The 22352-nt window shown below is 32.9% G+C and overlaps 1 long non-coding RNA gene across 1 annotated transcript; it reads right to left on the reverse strand.

The window, feature by feature from the left end:
* Positions 1 to 2092: 2092 nt before the first annotated feature.
* Positions 2093 to 3754, reverse strand: LOC120072873 (uncharacterized). The gene is made up of 2 exons (XR_016528660.1): positions 3184 to 3754; positions 2093 to 2436 (listed from the first exon to the last, which is right to left on the reverse strand). It is a non-coding gene; the product is annotated as an uncharacterized LOC120072873 (long non-coding RNA).
* Positions 3755 to 22352: the final 18598 nt, after the last annotated feature.

A 22352-nucleotide genomic window follows, 5' to 3' on the forward strand; every position in this document is an offset into this window, starting at 1 on the left:
GTAAAATAATTATATCCCCTCAACTAATTAATTTATAATGGGAGATTATAATATTTTGTGATCAAGTTTTACTGAACTTTTTTTTTTTTTTTTAATAATATATGGAAGTAAAATAGATCAATAGATGCAACAAGATATCTCAACTAGATTGACACATTCCAAACACTCCCATCACTACTACAAAACTGGGCTTTAATGTCAGTTTAAAACTAACATTATAGGGGTACAATGTTGATTGAAAATCGACATTGAAGAATGTATTACAAAAAGTCTTCAAGGTCGATTGTTTTTAATGTCGACTAAAAATCTACATTATAGATGACCAAGATTTCAATGCCAATTATTTTCAATGTCAATTACCAACCGACATTGAATACTATCTTCGACCGACATTGAACATCATCTTTAATGTCAGTTTTCACTTACTTTTTATCGATAATTGTTCGTCATTAAATGTCTGTCATGCTTTTGTTATTGGAAAAATAAAAAAAACATTTTTTTTTCTTATGCACGTGCAAATCAATAATAATATTTTTCTTTTACTTGTATATACACAAAATAAAACCTTAATTGATATTATATATACAACTCAACTTTCAGCCAATACAAATATTAGCTAATACAACAAAGAGAGTGAGAAGTTGTAATAATTAAGTAACATATCAACAAGTTACATTGACCAGTGTATACATAAAGCTCAAAAGCCTAAAGATCTAGAGAGTTGGTCTACTTTGGAGGGTCATATAGATCATCCAACAAAAGCTGGAACAAAACTAAAATAATTGTATAATTAAATCTCATCATACTAACATAGTTTTGCTAATATGGAGTTTTACCTTCGAAACAAAATCATTTTCTTAGCTAATAGAAAATTGTAGTTAAAAATTAAACATCAATGCAAAAATTTAGATTATTCAACATGATGTTTTCACCAAGTGATATATTGTAAAATTTCATCTTCATTTCTTTAAGAAAAGTCTTGACTAATTGATCGGAAAGGGAAGTGAAAACATAAGTTAGCATAAATATTTTTGTTCTTATTATAAATAAATAAAACCAGTGTCACACCCTCTCTCCAATACTCTCTTGATCTAGAAGAGGATGTGAAGATGAAGAATGTCAACCCTTTAATGACACTCGTCATCTACCTATTTCGTGCTTTAACTTGATTGACAATAATATATGCTTAGAATCATATTGCATCACCACTGCCAAAACCTTCTATACATATACATGCATAATAACCATAAACAACCCAAGCATAAAGTCTACAAACACATACATACAACTACCTCTCAAAATAACCACAAGATGAGCCAATAAACACGCCAAAATATTTAACTCTCAAACCCTTCGATACATGTACATGTCAGACCAAAACCTAGGTCTAAATAAGCGAGCTTGCAGATGTGTTGGAGCTGTGGCAGACGTAAGACACGTTTTTGTAGATAAATCATACTTCAGGTAAGGCATTAGGGAGAAAAACTCGTAAAACCCATAATATTAAATCATGTTTATCACGCCTTAAAACAAAGAGTTCATGCCATAGAAAATTATGCTTTGAATTGCAAAAGAATTTATTTAAAATAATATTTTGTCACTCACAGTCAAAGCGAGAACTACTTGGATTTTTGTCCTGAAATAAATTTAACTCAGGTATCCACACAATTTTCTTTCCTAATCATCTAGCTTATTCTAAACTTTTAAATTCTTCCTATCCCACACTTTACAGTTACCCTTCTATGTGTTGCTTGTTTCACATTTTAGGCGATTGTTTTGAGTTATTTTCTTGCTCAACTATGCCTATTTGTTCAAATAACAGTTACTCTCAAAGAATGATATCAGTATATGCTCCATACCAACCAAAAACAGTAGCTATAAGCCCCATTGACAGCACATGACAACAGCTATTTCTACATGATTTTTCATTCTTTGCTGCTAAAATGACTTACTACCAGCTTAGTTATAACATACTCTTCAATTTTAAGATGAATATTAAAGAGTAGACTCACCAAGGATTGGTTTTATGTTTTATCCATCCTCCAAATCATCAAAAACCAACCGTCCAAACTTCCAGCTGTTCATTACTCTGTTTAACCAAACTATTTCAAATATCTTGCATAAAACTCATAGTTACTCTCTATACTCATAAACAAATTATTTAATTGTAGCTCTTTTAAAGTCTTCATTTTCTATATTTTTCACATTCTATTGTAATTGATCACACATGAATACCTTTTACCCAGTGGCAAATCCCTAAAATATTCTAGTCAAAACTTAGTTGCTAAATACAATGCAAGTTAAAGGGATGAACTCTAGAAATACAGGTTGAGGACTCAACTGCAATATCGTCCTGAAAATTCCACCTTCTGTTCTGGTCGAAAGTCTCCAGCAGAACCCATACAACTTTTTCTCTCATCCAAGCCAGATCAGTAGCTGGAGAAATAAATGGAACAACAAATTCATATTCAATTGGAATGCAAAATGTTTGAAGTTCTTACAGTTCACTACATTAAGCCAGAAAACTATGAGTGAAAAAACTGAGATGCTAATAATACCTGTGTAATGTGCATCAAGAACAGACAGTGCTTCCAATTTTGGCATATTTCAACCTTTTTTTTCTTTTTCAAAAGGGGAAATCTTCATTAATGAAAAAAAGAGAATAAATACTTGGCATTATCTCTAACTCACACACAACATTCACATATATTGAGCATGGTTTCTTACGTTTGTGAAATTAGCATTGTCATTTACAATAAACATGTGATTCGTATGCCTAAAGTTTGGAATCGAAACGTTTAAGCAGCTGATCAAACCTAATAAATAAGAAAACTCAAGGCATCTCTTAGATAAAGTAGGAAAAGATTTCCAAATTCACATAATTCACCGCCAAACAGTACAGATCATATAGAACTCAGAAATGAGAAAAAATAATCGAAATCCACAAGTAGAACATTAACCATTTTTCGGTAATCGCTTCACTCATATTCCTACAGAGAAAAATTCCATTAAAAAAGAAGAGAAAAAAAATGATCTAAAATATTTGAGGTTTGAGATTTGCAGCAAGGAGTTTGTTAGAGACGAAGGAACTCTAGATATCTCCATAATGGTATGATATTGTCTACATTAAGAGTATAAATTTTTATGACTTTGCTTTTGGAACCATTTCAATAGACCTCGTACCATTGGAGATAGTTTGGAGATAGTTGTGCTCCCTTATAAACCCATGATCATTCCTTATTTAACAAATGTAGGACTTTGATTGCATTTCCACCCTACAGAGTTGATGAAGAGAATCGTAACCACAAACGGAGCTATTGTTAATGGCATTTTTTCATCGTTGAGCTCTCCATTTGTAGAATCAATGTTTGAGGTCTTCCCCTTGTTGATTGGAGAAAGATAAAAGGTGTGATTAAATACAATATACAACTCGATGACCTAAATTTTAGGTCATTAATACCTAAGAAAGTCACCGGAAATCAACATGTTTAGGAGCTGGAGTGACGAAACGCACGGGAACGAATAGATCTAAACCCATGGCAGATCTGACAAACGAACGCAGATCGTCTAAACCCATGGCGGCGTCGATGCTCTACAACTTATGAAATCTAGTGGCACGGCTAATCGGAGTGGCCGAACTAATAGGCAAACGAACGTGACCTCATGCGTGCTCCGACAGTGGCGTGTGGCGTGGGTGATCGAAGCGCTCAAACTGATGGGGAGATGAGAAAGAGCGGCATAATTTTTTTCCTTTAACCCTAATATATATAAGATGGCCTATATATTTGTTTTCCTAATTTCCTTCTTAAAAAAACAGATCTTTAATGTCAGTTTTAAACTGACATCGTAGGCATACCTAAATTCAATTTAAAACCGACATTAAAAGTCCACATTTTTTTTTAAGAATCCGATCTTGTACAACCGTTTTTAGTTTTTTCCAACCAACATAAAAACCCATATTTCTTGTAGTGCATCATACTTCAAGATCAAAATAGATTTAATTAATAGATAAATAAAGATACAGAAGAGCTAGAATAGAGCTCTCAAGAGTCAAAGGAACAACAAAGAGCATATATTAGAGGAAAGCCTTCTAGAGATATCACAACTACCAAAATAGGGGCGACGTTGAGCATCAAAGGGCCACTAAATGCATAATATCATCCCATTGCTGCCTTGATGATTTGCCATCATTCTGGAAGGTTCTGTCATTCCGCTCAAGCCAAATACAGCACGTAGAGGCACCCAATAGATTGCATAACATAATACTCTTGGAGATAACTTATTTGAGATTTATCGTCTACGTTAAAAGGTCCTCCAAAGATTGAAGAAAACCAATGGCTGGGTTGCAAAAATTATTCCAGATCTGCTTAGAGAAGGAACGTAAGGAATAGATGATCCATAATAGGGAAACACATTTGTCATTTATCAGCGGTATTCAGTCCCTTGTTAAGGAGCAACCATATGAAGAATTTACACTTTTTAGGAGGTATGACATCCACAAAAGACCAACCTCCAGAATTGGGGAATGATCTGAGGTTGGCAAGCAACTTTTTGAGGGATTTGACAGAGAACTGATCATCGGAAGCAGGGATCCATTAGAATTTTATCACAGCCATAATTAATTATGGGAACGGTCCAATTACACGAAGCTTGATTCCATAAATCTCGTTCTCTATCCAAGAGTGGTCGTCTAAAAACAGGATTCCATGTATTCAAATTTTCATCCCAGGCTTCCTGGACGGTAGTTGTCTCATTGGCAGATAGGTATATTCATGGGTTGAGTTAGATTAGGTTGAAAGATTTTTTAGATCCTAAACCCAATCCAATTGTTATAAATTTTTTCAATCCAAATAATTTTTATTAAAAAATGAAGCCAACCCAACCATGAGTTGGGTTGGTTCGGATTAATCGAGTCATTTATTTAAAATTTTGTTCAAACAAAATGTAAATAGGTAAAAATCTAATTTATTTATTTTCATATATTAAATTAAGATTAACTACTCGACTTCAACTTATATAGGGCAAATTTTCTTTTTAGAGTGCAAAGAAACTATTTTTAAGAATGGTTGAAGAATAAATTATTAAAAAAATATTGGAATTAAATAAAATTAAAATCAATATATGTATAAATAATCATGTTATAAGTAACAAAAAAAAATTAAAATTAATAATAAATTCGGGTTAGTTCGGATTGGTTTGGATTATATTAAGTGAACCCATGAATCAACCAAACCCATAGAGTTTTAATTTATTTGAACCCAATCCAACCAAAATGAGTTGATAACCCAATCCAAACCGCACGGGTTGAATTGGGTTGATCGATTTTATTGGGTCATCGGGTTTTTTGAACACCCCGAGCAGATATAGTATAGAATCTGGGAAGAGTTTGGTTTAATAGACCATTAGGGGTCTATCAATGAACCAAAATAATGTGTTTAGTTTGTCCCTCACCTTCCACTCTAAGAAGCACAGACATAGATACAGATACATGATACCGATACGATACGATATGAATATACGTTAATTTCTAAAAAACTAAGATACGGATATGTTGAAGACACGTATTATAGTATATATATGAAGAGAGTGAAAACTTGAAAAAAAAAATCCAGTAATGTTGAGTGATTAGAGTAGATGGTAGGAAAGAAGTAGAAGATGAAGATTGAATAATGAAGCTGAAGATAAAGGAGGCGTGAATCATGATTTAACTAGTGAGAGAGAATGGAAGAATAAAGATTTATTACGTTTCGGGGGTTTTTTTTTAATTTTTTATGTTTTATCATTTTTAATTTATTTTGTTTTGGATTGCTCAATTTAAGTGGACTTATATGTTTGGAAGTAATTTTAAAATGGTTGAAATCACTTTTGTCATTTTCAAAATTAAACATGTTTAATTTTTTAAAACTAATGTTGATATGAAAATTTCATTTAAAAGTGTAAAATTAAAAATTAATTTTAAGTAATTAAAAGTGTGTTTTTGAGTGATTTTAAAAATGAAAAAAAAAAAAAAAGTGAATTTTGATGATTTTAAAATCACTCCTAAACATGCACTAAAATAAAATGGGTTGTAGGTTGGGTTTTTTAAATGGTTGGGCTTAAATTTGAAACAAAAAATTGACTCAATACGCCTATCTAAAAATAAAAAATTAGATACTTCAAATCACGTATCAGACACGTCTGGACGTATCTATATCGTATCCGTATCTGATACCGATTCTCTACACAATTAGAAGTATCTCTGCTTCTTAACTTCTACAGAAAGGCCTCCATTTTAGAACCATGCTGCTTTGCTACTGATGTACTTTCACCTATTAGGAATAGAGAAGGGGTCATCTCAAACTCATCATTAATCAATATTCTTCATTTTCCAAGTAAAGCATCGATAGATATCCTAATCTTGTCAATATTAAGACCACCCTTCTCCTTTTCATGAGTGATGAGATCCCATTTGATGAGGTGTGAGCCACTCTCATTATCAGTATTCTCTCGTAGAAAAGCCCTTGTCTTCTTCTCAATCAGCTTACAGATTGCAGCAGGAGCATATCTAGACAATCATACCCCACTCACATTTATTGAACTCATTGCATGTATGATATATATCCTATACAATCATACCTCACTCACATTTTTCCACATAAATGATTTAAATTAGGTAATCTTTTGCAACTGATACAAAACGAGCCATAATATTAACATGATAAGATACTCAACCTTATCCATGTATACTATAAATTCTTTAGGTTATTACTTGAACACAATCCTTTTATACGTTAATTACATACTTTTCAAGATTACGCTAATAACATTGTATTCTCATAAAATAGATAATACTAAATTGTAAATAATAAGTTATTAAAAACATTAATAACAAGGCATTGGGACATAGATCCTGACAACACAACAATGAATGAATCTGCCTGATTCGCAGAATTTAAATGCTGATGATTTTTAAGAGACGAACATATAAGCAAAAAAAAAAAAAAAAGAAACTATATACTAGTGTGGTACTCTCACCACACACATTTCGATGCTCAAGTCAAGCTTGAATTTTTTATATAATTTAGGAAAGATTAGGATTTCACAAAAATTTACCTCCATATATGGTGCGAACCACCAAGGGCTCAAACTTATTACTTATATTTTCTTTAATAATTTAAATGTATTTTTATTGTTTTCAATTTTATCATTTCTAAAACATGTTAAATGAGGGTATTTGTCATTTTATTAAACTCTATGATATGGCACACACATTAGAGATTGAGAGGTTATCTAAAGTCTGGTCATTTGTTGGGGTTGATCTCCTAAATCTCGTAGGATCCTATAGCTTGTAAATTATATTGTACAAACATCTTATTTATCTAATAAATATGTGATGTTTTATCTGACATATAGTTGCATCCACAAACCAATGAACTAACATCTAAGGTTATCTTGTAGCTTAAGCATGTATGTAGAGATATACGGGTGGATCATGTTTAAATGATAATCTAAATGGTCTATAGTAGATGGATAAGGCTGGATACCTTATCCTGGTGACACTACGATTACGACCCACTTTGTAGATGTTACAATTGTTGTAAAGTGCTAAAATTGATTTGATCCTAATCATTCATGTGGAGACATGTGAGTGAGGGTATTCTATACAAAGAAGTTTGTATAAGACCGGACCACAAAATGTTTAGTCTTATTATATAACGTCATTTATAATAGAGATTTACATTTAACTAGGATGACCATAGGTGACATGACCTGAATCCTTAATGAGTTGTGAATTCCTGCCTATGAAGACAGTCCTTTGATTTGTATGGGTGAGAGTGGCTAAATCGCCGACTCAACAAGCCTTCCATTTTGGTGATTCGTCTGATTGGGTAGTTGGGAACACAACTACACAAGAAAGAATTCACTCATTCTCGAACGTTGGGGTAAGTAGATAAATTGCTCCCTTAAGGTTAATTCTGGGGCTTGAACAATGTGGCGTCACACACTCTCTTGGTACGAGAGGGGTTTGGTCATAGTTGGACTATAATTTATTCATTAAAGGGATCAGTGGTACTTAAAGAGTTAGATGTAACTATAGGGGCAAAACGGTAATTTTGGTCCAATTGTACATACGAGCAATTTGTGAAGGTCGTCGTATTGTAGACTGGTTATATCCAATGGACACAGAAATATATTTGTAGTGTGAAGAGTGCAACTGTCGATCTTTAGTGGAGCACCCGACAGTTAACGGATGGTGAATAATTTAATTAAAGGAGTTTAATTAATAATTCACGTACCGTTGGAGCTTCAAGCTACAGGTTTATGAGGTCCCCTCTGTAGCTCAACGGGAATTATTGAGAATCAATTTTTGGATTAATTTGAATTGTTCAAATTGATTGAGGGAATTAATTCTATGTGATATAATTAATTTAATCTAATTATATATGATATAATTACTATAATGTATTTGATACATTATATTATAAAGTTTATTAAAGATGAAATAAATATTTGAATATGATTCAAATATTAATTATGTGAATTAGATTCATATAATTAAATTTAATATAAATGTGATTTATATTAAAAGTTATTGGTGAGAAAAAATTGAAATTATAGGTTATATTGTATTTGATACAATATAGAAACCATAGGTTATATATTATATTTGATATAACATATAGTTTAATAGTTATTATATATATATATATATATATATATATATATATATATATATTAATTTTATTTATTTATTTAAAAATCAATTTTGGGAGGGAGTTGTAACTCTCTCCCCCTCTTTTCTCTCCTCAACGTGATAGTGGGAAGGGATTGCAGTTCGTTGATTATTGATTCATCATCTTTTTCCTATAAAAAACTTACAGAAAGATTCTGTAAGTTCCAGTTTTTCCTTCCCAATATTTTTCTTTCATCTCTCTCAATTCCCTCTTCCAATATAACCAGAGCATACACAAACTCTTGGATTCTCATCTAAAGAATATAGAGGTTTCCATCGTGGTGGTGTCCATTTTGGTTCGAGGGTTTTCTTTCTTGAAGAAAGGTTCTTCAAAAGTAAGACTTTCTAAACTCACTTTTACTCTTCTTTAATTCTTTTCTAGCATGCTGTATTTTAATTAGATTCATAATTTCTGTATGTTTTTGCTGTAAAATTGATGTTTGTAATTTTTGGGTTTGGGTCCGATCCTGTTTTCCGCCAAGGACTTTCAATGGTTCCTTCAATTAGGTTGTACACGACTTTTTAGATTTTGAATTTTGAGAATTAAGTTTTTTTCTCTATATTGATGACGGAGATTCATCACGATTCTTTTTGCATTTCTTGATCTACGGTTGCATACTTGAGCGTTCAAGTAAGATTGATCGACTTGCCCGTGAAATGCTTATACCTTTAGTAGGGAACTAAGTTCTTTTTGTTAGGGTTATTTTCTTAAATCTCATGGTTTCGTAGTTTGTAAATCATTTGTACAAAATTTAATAAAATAAAGTTTTATTTTATATGACATTTATTCTATATTAACCCAAAACCAATAAACTAAGATCATAGGTTATTTAATGTAGCTTAAACATGTATGTGGTGACGAATAAGTGGATCATGTTTAAGTAATAACATGAATGGTCTGTAGTAGATGGATAAGGTTGGTACCTTATCCTGGTGATACTACGGATACGCCACACTTTGTATGTTATAAAGTATTACAAATGATCTGATCTTAATCATTTATTGAAGACATGTGAATAGGTGTATCTCATACAAAGAGTTTGTATAAGATTGGACCACGAAATGATTGGTCTCTCTTTATAACACCGTTACTTGAAGAGACTTACATTTCATTAGGATGACCATAGGTGACTGAACCTTAATCCTAGGTGAGTTGTGAACTTTTGCCTATGAGAGCAAACCTTTGATCTGTATGGGTGAGAGTGGTCAGATTCATCGACTCAATATGCCTACCATTTTGGGGATTCGTCTGAGTAAGGAGTTGGGAACATAGTTATGCAAGACAGAATTCACTCCTTCCCGTTGTTAAGGTAAGTAGATAAATTATTCATTTAAAGATTGATTCTCGATCTTGAACAATGAGGCACTTCTCCCATTCACTGGCCAGAGAGAGGTCTAGTTATAGTTGGACGATGACTAATTATTCATTAGAGGGATCAGTGGTACTTAAGGAGTTAGATGTAACTATAGGGGCAAAACAGTACTTTTAACCCAACTGTAGTTACAAGCAATTTGTGAAGTGTTAACTTACTATTGATTGGTTATATCTACTAGACATAGAAATATATCTACAGTGCGAAGAGTGTAGCTGTCGATCTTTAGTGGAGTGACCAACAGTTAATGAATGTTGATTAATTTAATTAAAAAGTTTAATTCATTAATCTCGTATCATTGGAGTTTTTAATCTACAGGTCCATAGGTTTCCCTAGCTAGCTCAATTAGGGTTTAATGAGAATCAATTAATTTTGGATTAATTTGAATTGTTCAAATTAATTATATGAGATGCAATTAATATAATGCATATGGATACATTATAATATAAAGTTTATTAAGAGAGATAAATATTTGAATATGATTCAAATATTAATTATATGAATGAGATTTATATTACAACTATAAGTTATATGAGAGAATATAAAGTTAGTTTATATTATAGGTTATATTATATTAATTTATGATAAGTTTTTATATGATTTTATAAGATTTGATGTGTTTGCTAATGATTTTTAGGTTTTATGTACAAGAATTGAATTATACTCAAAAGAAGCCAAAAATGATCAAATCACGCATAAAGAAGTCAAAGCCGAGCAATGGATCAAAATGAGAGAAGAAAAGAAGGAAGAAAACACAAAAATGTGCAGATTTCTGCCATCTGTCACCTTTTGTCTATCATTAAAAAGGAAGTGTAACACACAGGGAAGTTACGCTGCCCCGTTACGCTTGAAGGTAGTAGCTGCGATTAAAACTAGCATAATTATGCTCGACATGAGCATAATTACACTCGACATGAGCGTAATTACGTTGTCTTTCCTTAAATAAAAAATATGCACTTTTGGAAAACTTTGTCTATTTAAGCGCTAGGGTTTTTGGTCAGCCTCCACATTGAATTTTTGAGTGTTTGAAGCCTAGAGAGAGGGTTTAGAAGTTTTCTTGATTCCGGTGAGATTAAAGATAGTTCGAAGGCCAAATTCATCACGGGAACGCGATTGGAAGCTAGATAACTTCTTCTTTCCCTCTTGTTTATTGAATTCTTTTTTGTATTTTTACATTCTTGACTTGGTTCTGTCTATAGAAGTCATGTTATGCTAAATTTTTCATAGTTATAGGGGTAAATGGATTCTTAGATTTAAATTGTTGAACACTTTACTTCTTGAATGTTAATTTATATTTACTCTTTCTAGCATGATCATTCTTAATGCTTTCGAATGTTTGATCAATATTTGAATGATTTCATGATTTAGAATCTTGCGTGAACAAATGAGTTTTAGATTAGATCATGCATGCTAGACTATCGTCTAAACACACTTTTGTAGTTGGATAACGGTAGCAATTGTTGATGAAGGAACATAATGTTATGCTTCTTAATATGATTTCACGGTGTTAGTTATCATTTAATTGGCACGAGAAAAGATTATTTGTAAAAGATTCAATTCGCATAAAAGACTTTTATATCTAGGTGTTCTGTTAATTACTTCAGGAGTCAAAGCATGTATGTTTAATAATACCTTTGATGAAATTTATTCCCTAGAACATCTCTTAGTTGATCATTCTTCATATTCGATTACTTTTATTGCTTTCTTAATTAGTTTCTCTATCTTACATCATGATTTGGTCCCTAAATAAAATTGGAATGATCTCTAAATAGCTAAAAGAATATCAATTCGATTCCCGGAGGATGATACTCGGCCTTTTACGCCATTTTAATTTACTATAACTTGACTACGTTCACTTGCGCATGCCATCAACAGGAAAATTCACAGAGGAACAAAAAAAGAAGGAAGTTCATACGTAAAAAACAATATTGAGATTTCTTTGTGCATCTCCTTCCTCTATGTGTGAAACTCTCTAAAAAAAATCTTTTCTTTCTCCCTCATCCAAAATTAATAAGGCAAGCCCACAACTCTGTGTTGATTCTCACCTTGAGAATAGTGAAGAAGACTCAATGGTTATGTCCAAGAGAAGTACTGACATCGCTGTGTTTGTGGAAGAAGTGTTCCTGAGGAAGCTTCCTGCTCGTGATCATTAGAAGAGGAATACATGTGATTGTTTTTCTTCAAGGGTAAGTGTTCTCTCTTTCCCTTTCCTCTTTGTACGTTAGTAAGCATGCTTAGTTTTGATGTTTATCATAATGTTCTTCTCTATTTTAACTTTTTCCAAAATCAAACTCATTGACATAAAGGCGATCATTTGCTTCCACTTCTAGAATTTCATTTCTTCACTTTTTACCTCTTGGTCCACAATCACAAGATAACCTTTTCTAACTCTCCTTAGAATTGTGGTGATTGATTTTGGGAGTTTTGAAATTTGTTAATTTGGAGTTCAAATAACCAAAGGATTCTTACAATGAAAATTTTAGGGGTTTCATATCAATGTGAGTTTCTTCTTTCCATGATCAATTGGGAATGACTTGAGCCTCCTTTTTTTTTTTCTTATTCTCAATAAATGGAGACTCACCATTGTTTAATGAATCACACATATGTGTATCGTTTTTTAGGTATTAAACCAACTAGGCAGGTCGGTAGAGACTTGAGCTTAGTGCTTGGTCGGGCTTTGATCTCGACTTAGTTGAGGATCTGACCATCCACAAGGCAACCTTTATATAATCCCAAAGGGCAAGTTGGCCCTGGGTTCAATTAAACCCTAGTACACTTCATGTTGAACCCCTTTCATCTGGAATTCTTTATCTAGTTCTTTTGAGTATTCTCATTGCCTCTGATAATTTCATTAGGTTTAATTTTATCTATGTTATGGGTAATTTATCGAGAAGCACTGAGATCGAGAGTCTAGAGAGATAGAAGACCTATGGATAAAGATAAAGGCTCAAGTTGGCAGAACAAGGTCAATGAGACCCGCGTTCGACCAATGGCCACCAATGAATCTAGAAGGCTAAGTAGATTGGTTGGGAGGCATGAGAAAAACTTAGAGTGAGCTTAACAAACACACGAGGAGCCTAGAGGTAGTTAAAAGGACCTACATATGAAGGTGTCTAAAGTGAACTCAAAGGACCTATAAGGGAACCTAGAGGGCGCTTAGAGGACTCATGAGCAAGTCTACTAAGCTCCTAGGAGCTTAGGCGACTCATGAGGGAGCTTAGAAAGAGCTCAAATAACTCATGAGGGAGTTGAGATGGAGCTCAGAGGACCTATGAGGGAGTCTAGAATGAGCTCGGAGGACCCATAAAGAGCCTAGTTGAAGGCTAGCTAGTTATAGCGATATAAAGTCATAGTAGATAATCCATGAAAGGTTAAGTCGAGCATATCAAGTATTGATGGCCATCTCAAGTGCCAGAGTTGTAACCGTCTGAATTGTAATAGCTCGACAGTTTCATGGATTAATGAGGTGTTGTTATGAGTCTAGGTATCCACTGCATATAATATCAATTCTATATAAGCAATCAGAATCACTTCTCAAAGGTACACCTAAAACACTCTATACTAACTCTTTACTACCAGTATTCATCTCAACCCCTTATTGACTTGACCATCAAAGTTTCGGTGGCTTGGCACCACACCAATATTCATTTTCTTTGTTTTATAGAATACTTGAATTATTTTTTCCTGAAATATAAATTTAAGTTGATCATTTTTTGACATCAACAATCTATATGAGAAATAATAACATGAATGTCCCTAACATAAAAAAGAAAGAAGGGAAAAAAAAAGAATGATCCAAGTTTATAAAGAATATATTCCTTGTAAAATTTACATTTTTTTTTTTGAACCATCATGAGAAAAAAGATAAAATTATTATAATTTGGTAATATTAGGAAAGCATGTTTTGCATTTTTTGGAAAAGAGAAAGGGATGAGAGAATATGTCATTGAAAATTTGGAAGATGATCATCTTGCAACTTGTTGGAATAAAGTTCCAAACATAACACGTGAACAGTACAGAGAATACATTATATTCTCAAAGATAATCTTACAAATACTTAATGCCTTTTGTTCTCATGCAATTTATATACGTATATATTATTATATGGGACAAAAAAGTTTAAATATAAAATTCTTAGAAAAATTAGACATATATAGTAAATCACTCTAATATAGGTATATTAATTCGTAAGAAATAGTTATTAAAATTTATTATAAAATTATTTTTATATGATTTTAAAAATTTGAATGAGTTAAAATGAGTATAGTTATGTTCGACATAAAATTTATATTATCAATTGAAGTATTCGATATCCAATCTCATATTATATAAAAAAAATTGAACCACACGTAAAATATTTAATGATGATAATCAATGAAGGATTAGAATGGGGAAAAGCTAGTGAATTAAATTATTGAATTATTGTTGAATATAATGTGTGAAAAGGAGTTCATCTTTTTGGATATTTTGTGTATGCATGACAGCAAGAAGCCAACATATAACCAAAATCAAAATGGTGTATCATTGACTTTGTGACCTCACAAATTAAAGAGTTGGCCATTATATAATTTGGCTTTTTGATTACACTATTTTCCTTTTAAATAAAATATGCTTTAGTTTTTTTATTATGAACTAGGTTAGCTATTCTTTCAATTTTTAATGTATTTTTTTTTATAATATGAGTGATAATATTTTTAAAATATATGTAAATCAATTAGATTGTACATGAATGGACTGAATTTTTTAATTGATTTTCTGTAGTAAAGCTGGTTCAAGGTGACGTTATAAAATCACATTCGATTAGGAAAATTACTTTTTTAGCCCTCAAATTTTAAAGAATATGTATATTTAGTCCTTAAATTTTAAAAATTTATCTTTTTAGTCCTAAATTTATAAAATAGGTTATTTGGTCCCTTAGTTTTCAACATGTATCTTTTTAGTCCCCAAGTTCGTAAAATAGGTTTAAGAGGTCCTTAAAGTATTTTCTATTTGCTTTTTTAAAAATAATTATGTGATATTTAAAATTAGAAAGAATAGTTCTAGAGAGGATGTGATTTTTAAAAATTATTATTTTAATTTAAAATGTAATATAGTTATTCAAAATAATAATATAAATTATTTGAGGGACTTTTTAAACCTATATTTAAAAATTCAGGGATAAAAAAGATATATTTTGAAAATTCCATGACCAAATGAGTATCTTTTTATAAACCTGAAAACTAAAAAAAAATTACATAGGAACAAAACACATATATTTTTCAAACTTGACGATCAAAAGAGTAATTTTTCTAATATATATATACTCAAATACTAATTAACCAAGTAATAATTACGATTATTTGATTTGAACCGACTAAGCTAAATGCATCTATATGCATAATGCACAAAAGTTATTTTAATTAACTTCTCATCCATATACAATACATGTCAATATATTTTAGCTATAAAGGATATAATTTCCCATATTACCCTTGAGGCGTAATAATAAGGGATATTGTTTTGTTTTTTCTTGGGAAAAAAATACATTAGTGACTATATATATTTTAAAGTCAAACGTTTCATCTCTCACTATTACCATTATTGAACTTTGAAAAAAAATTTCAAGTTGTATTGTTGTATTGAATTGATATTCAAAGGGTAATTCTTATCAATAGAAAAATAATCAAACTATTTACATTCTATAGCAAAAAACATATCTCACACTAATTAGGTTTTCCTTTTTTAAAATTTCCTAAAATATCCTTCAGATTTGAAATCTGCACATGTTTCTTTTTCTTCGTCTATTTCTTCTTCCTCATCGTGTTCTTCCTCGAGCACGACTTTGATTTTCTTCTTCAATTTTGTGTCCTATGGGCACAGTGTTTCCTCGACCCCGACACCGTCTTTTTCCTCTATCTTCTTTAATTTTCTGTGTGTGCTTGTCTATGGTTCTTCCTCGTCCACAACGTCTTTGTTCACCAAAAATGCTCTCCTTCGTCGGTTAGGGATTCTTTGCTCATCCACAGTTTCTTTTCTTTTGTCTTACAATTTCATCATCGATATTTTCTCTCCTTCTCCTTCTCCTTCTCATTTTCTTCTTCTTCTCATTCTCCTTCTCCTTTTCTTCTTCTTCTCCTTCTTTTCTTGGTATGATGTTGGCTTTCTTCTTTTTCATCTCATTCTCTTCTAGGTTTTTTTTAAATCTATCACTGTTTATCATGATACAATATGATAGAACTCTATCTTTTCTGTAAAATTTACTTGTTGTATTTGTGTTATTTTCAATCTGAATTCTTTTGGTGTAAGCAAAGAATGTACAACCTTAAATGTATTTAAAGTAGGTCCGCTATGAAAGCCATAAAACTGCTTTACTGACTAGTGACTCTACTTTTATTATTCTTCTTTGTTTTTGATTCGTTGTTGTGCAGATAGTTTTTGGTGTTAATATGTATGGATGTGAATATTTCTCAACCATGGAAAGACTCTATCATTGTCTATCAGTTATATAAAGTGATAGAGTTCTACACTGATAGACAGTTATAGAGCTTTATTACTGTCTATCATTGATACAAAGTGATAGAACTTTATCATTGATACAAAGTGATAGATTGTGATTGAGCTCTATCATTGTCTATCATTGTCTATCACTGTCTATCAGTTATACAAGAGCTCTATACTGATAAACAGTGATAGAGTTCTATCACTACCTATCAGTTATAAAAAGTGATAGAGCTCTACTGATAGACAATGATAGAGCTCTATCACTGTATATAGTTATACAAAGTGATAGAGCTCTACACTGGTAGACAGTGATAGAGCTCTATCACTGTTTATCACTGATATAAAGTTATAAAGCTATATACATATTAATATTTTTCTTATACAATCTTCTTTTTCTTTCTTTTTTTTTTTTTTCTTTTTTATGTAGTAAATTGATACTATGGTTAATGTTCCTATAGTCATTTTTTATGGTGGATAGTGGACTCACTGCAAATCTTATGAGAATTATAGTGTTGCTAGAGTTTTTGTTGATGATATGATAGACTTCAATTAGTTAGTTTGATATTGGGTGAAATTCAATTGGATGTTTTTATAGATTTATCAGTATTATTGGATTTTGGTCAAACTAATATTCAATCTATATTCCAAATAAAACAAAATAAGGATATTGGTTGGTATCTGTCTTTGGCTAAAGATTTAGGGACTACACATCCTTTAGTTGGTCATGTTAGTCATCATTTTGTAGAAGGATCTTGTAGTGGTATTACTGGTGGAGGTGGTGATAGATTGCTATGTTTAGGTTCTTTTGGTTCTTCAAATGGTCAAATTATACGAAATGTTGGTTTTAATTGTGATTTGAAGGAAAAAGATGTATTTGGAAGTAAAGAAATACTATCCAAGTATTTTATGTAATAACAGTGAATAAGAATTTTCAATTCAGGACTACATGATCAAATTCAAAGTCGTTTGAGTGGAAATGTTTGGAAGAAGGCTATCAACGGTATGTTCGGGCATCTTAAAACAAGAAGAGTGAGTTGTGGATGGTTAGAAGTACATTTATAACCATAATTTTTCAATGAATACAACTCAAAGTTGTCATATTAGGCAAGCTTCTTCATCTATAATTGGGGGCTGCTTGAAAGAAGATTTTTTAGGTTTATCTCTACTGATCACTCCCTTCCTTGAGATATTATTCATAAGGCTCGTACTAAGCTTGGTGTTAATATTAGTTATCAAAAACCTTAGAGGGCAAAAGAACACATATTAAGTGTTGAGGTTGATGTCCTAAAATCTCGTGTCCTGTAGTTTGTAAACAGTTTATATGAACACTTGTATTGTTAATATATGATATTTACTTCACATCTTGTATTTTTGCTCAATTACTTGTTTTATTTGCTTTACCACAAACCAATAAACATAAAATCCCTGGTTATCTATATGTGACTTAAGCATGTATGTGGTGACATACAAGTGGATCATGTCTAGAGTGATAACCAAAATGGTCTGTAGTATATGGATATAGGAGGGAAACCTTATCCTGGTAACGCTATGGATGCAGCCCGCTTTGTGGAATGGTCACAAGTGTTATGACTTGTCACAGATGGTCTGATCCTAATCATTCATGTTAGGGACATGCGAATGGGGGTATCCTATACAAAAAATTTGTATAAGACCTGACCACGAAGTGTTAACGTCTCGTTATATAACATCGTTCATGATAAAGACTTCACTTCACTAGGATGACCATAGGTAACATGACTTCAATCCTAAGTGATTTGGGAACTTCTGCCATTGAGGGCGGTCCTTTGATTTGTATGAGTGCGAGTGGCCAGGTCGCCGATTTAAACCTACCATTTTGGGGATTCGTCTGATTTGGGAGCTGGGAACTCAGGTACACAAGATGGAATTCACTCATTCCCCGAGGCAAGGGTAAGTAAATAGATAGCTCCCTTAAGGGCTGATTCTGAGGCTTGAATGATGTGGCACCACACACCTTCTCTTGGCCCGAGAGGTATTCACACATAGTTTGACTATGTTGTATTGTTTATTAGAAGAATCAGTGGTACTTAAGGAGTGAGATAACTACGGGCAATTTGGCCTAGCTGTACTTACGAGCATCTGTGAAGGGCCATTGTACTCATGATTGGTTATATCCGATGGACACAAAAATATATCTGTGGTAAGAAGAGTTCAGATGTTGGTCTTTAGTGGAATGCCTGACAGTTAACGGATGGTGGATCTCGTGGCTAAAGAGTTTGTCAGCTATTCACGGACCGTTGGAGCTTCGAGCCATAGGTCCATTAGGTCCCTTGGGTAACTTGGATAAAGTCGAGAACCAGTGTTTGGGTTAATTTGAAATGTTCAAATTGACAAGAGGAAGTTCGATTATATATGATATAATTGGACTAGTTAATTATATATGATATAATTGGCTAAATGTATGAGATACATTATTTTGGAGAAAATTAGATATAAATATGATTTATATCAAGTAGATGAGAAAATACTATAGTAGATATGTGATATCAAACTATAGGATAAAAATATAATATGATTATATTTATTAATATTTTAGTTAATTATATGATAATTATCCCAAAAATTACGTTTGGATGTGAGTTAGTGGGAATGAGTTGGTTATTATAACTGATGAAATAAAAATGAAATTGTTTCCTTTTTTGAATGGTTCTTCAATCGTTCAAAAGAAAAAGTGAAACGCACGCTGGTGAAAAGAAAACAATCGCTTAAGTAAATCGAGAGCCTATGCGATAGTTGCTCTTCGTCTAGACGATCGTCCACCTCGCGCCTAAACGATCGCACACTAAGTCCTACACGATCGTATAGCTTCTTTAAATGATCGTATAGTGTACCGATTTTGCTAAACGATCGTATATCATTTCCTAAATGATCATTCAGTAAAACCTACACGATTGTGTAGCTTCTCCTAAATGATAAGCATTTTGCTATGCGATAACATCTTTTTCCCTCTCACTTGCTTATCGCCTACACGATCCGTGTTTCCTCCTTCCTCTACCAAATTCACCAAAGACCACACTTTAGGTTCTCACTCTGAGAATACCCGGGGATCTTTTCTTGTGGTGTCGTCCCCGTTGCGGTCGTGAGTTTGCGGTTGTGCGTGCTGCTACGTTGACGATTGAGTGGAGGTTTCCGCTACAGTGAGTTCTAAAGTTTTGAAGACTGTCTTCAACTGGTATGGAACTCTCTCCCTTGTTATATATTGTTCATAACATGCCATTAATTAAGATTTTTTTACATAACTGTGCGTGGAATGTATATTGTTGTATTTCGGTCACTGTGATATCGTAGCGATCTGAACGTGCTCATGGAACTCTTCGATAAGAGATCCTTCATTAAGATCATTAAATAGTGATGCAGCTGAGTCATATAGCCTGATTCCATAGTTTTTTTTAAGAGGTTGAAAGAAATGAATCCAAGTATTATTACAAATGAAGTATTCTTCTCATAAAATTTATATCACTGTCAGTTGTAGATAGACCGTAATAGACATCTATCACTGTCTAACAATGATAGTTGTGCCTCACTATCAACTGATAGATAGTTATAGACATTTATTATCGTCTATCAGTGATAGTTGTGTATCACTGTCTATCATTGATAGACTGTAATAGATATCTATCATTGTCTATCTACCAATTACAGACAACGATAGATTTATTACCATTGTCACTAATATAATTGTTTTCATGTATTTTTTTTTAGGAATGTACACTGCTTTAAAGATTAATGAAAATGGACATTTTACATTCTATTTCATCACTATTGGTGCATCTATTGAGGTGCGGAGGTACTGTCGAGCTACCATATATGTTTTGTTGGGATTGATGTCCTAATTCTCCAGAGTCTCGTTGTTTGATGAATAAAATAACTGTTATTTCATTCTGGCATTTACTCTCCAATAAACAAAACTCCTTGGTTATCTTATGTCAACTTAAGCATGTATATGTGATATATAAGTGGATCATGACTTAAGTGATAACCTAAATAAGTCTATAGTATAAGGACTAAGGTGGGATACTTGATCCTGGTGACATTACGGATACGACTCGCTTGTAGAGGTTTGCAAGTGTTATAAACTACTACAGATGGTAGATTCTGACCATTCATGTGGAGACGTGCGAGCGGAGGTGTCCTATACAAAGAGTTTGTATACGACCAGACCACGAGATGACTAGACTCTGTATATAACATCATTGATACTAGAGACTTACATCTCACCTAAATAACCATAGGTGACACGACCTCAATCTTGAGTGTTTTGGGAACTCCTGCCTATGAGGGCGGTCCTTTGATTAGTATGGGTGAGAGTGGCCAGATTGCTAATTCAACATGCCTACCTTTTTGGGGACTTATCTGATCTGGGAGCTGGGAACTCAATACACAAGATGAAATTCACTCATTTTCCGAAGTAGGAATAAGTAGAGAGATTACTCTCTTAAGGATGATTCCAGGGCTTGAACATAGTGGCCACAACTTCTCTTTGGAAGAAAGGACTCAGTCATAGAAGGACTATGACTTATGTTCATTAGAGGGATCAGTGGTTGTAACTTAAAATTTTACGTCTTTAGCAATGCGCTGATACAAATATGTGATACTACTTTTAGATCTGCGTTAATTATGAATGTTCTTGTAGTATGCTATGTGTTATCACAAGTTTTCTTACGTTGGAACCAAGTGTAATTCTACCGTAAGTTTCTCGGTGTGATCCGAGGTCGAACACGGGGACTGTTTGAGGTTATTGTGGTATGTTCGTGGTATATGCGACCAGGTTTTTCAATCTTTAAAGAGTGTTTTATACAAGTAAATATAAAATTGCGGTAAAGTAAAGGAAAGCAGTAAAAAAATGCGATAATAAAATAAGTACAGTAAACCTAAGTTAGATGATACAAGATGTTGGGGTCCAGACTGGCTGTGAAGGTTATGCAAAGAACATGGAATGCAGCGATGAGTCTTATGTACAAACAGAAAGAGAAAGTTAACTAATATAAACAACGCAAGTTTCTTAATTGCGTTGAAGTTATAAGTACGGTTCTTCTTTTCTCTTGGTATACATCTTTTAGTGATCGACCGCGCTTCCACATGTCTGTGGTGAATCAAAGACGAATGCAATGAACGCAAGGTTGCTTCCATGTATGGAAGTACTACTCGCTTTAGTTAACGGATTCTTCTAACCTTCTCTCGATAGATCAGAATGGCATCTTCACTTCTGCTCTCACAGGTGAAGATGTCGTCTAGCATACTTTAGCTAAACGTAGTTATCTCTTTAACACAAGTTAAGTACTCGTTTAATTCATATTAACTACCAGGAGATTAAGAAGACATCATGGAGAAAGTGATTCACAGAGGAACGGAAGTAGACAGAAAATGGAATATGAAAACAATCGAAACATTTAATATGTCTATTAAGCGTTTGATACATGGTGTGTGAATGAAGAGATAAAGAAAGAGAAATACAATGATGAAAAGAGATAGAACAGATACAAACAAGCGCCAACATCTTGATACCGATTCAGGTGGAGATCTGCTTGCCAGATTGGATGGATCAGATGGATGGATGAGCTTCCCTCTCAGGCTTGCTCAACCGGTAGCAGGGTTCTCAGCACAGAGCTTCTCGGCAAGTATTCGGCAGAATAGAATTGAGACTCACCTCTCGGCCTTGTCTCGTCTTCTTCCCGGATTTCTTCAGTTAAGCACCCAGCTCAGCTTTTTCTCTCAACACTTTAGCAGCAATTAGCCCCGTATCCAGT

The sequence above is a fragment of the Benincasa hispida genome, chromosome 3 (genome assembly GCF_027475165.1).
Source record: "Benincasa hispida cultivar pf3 chromosome 3, pf3_genome.v1.1, whole genome shotgun sequence".
In the NCBI taxonomy this organism is placed as follows: domain Eukaryota; kingdom Viridiplantae; phylum Streptophyta; class Magnoliopsida; order Cucurbitales; family Cucurbitaceae; genus Benincasa; species Benincasa hispida.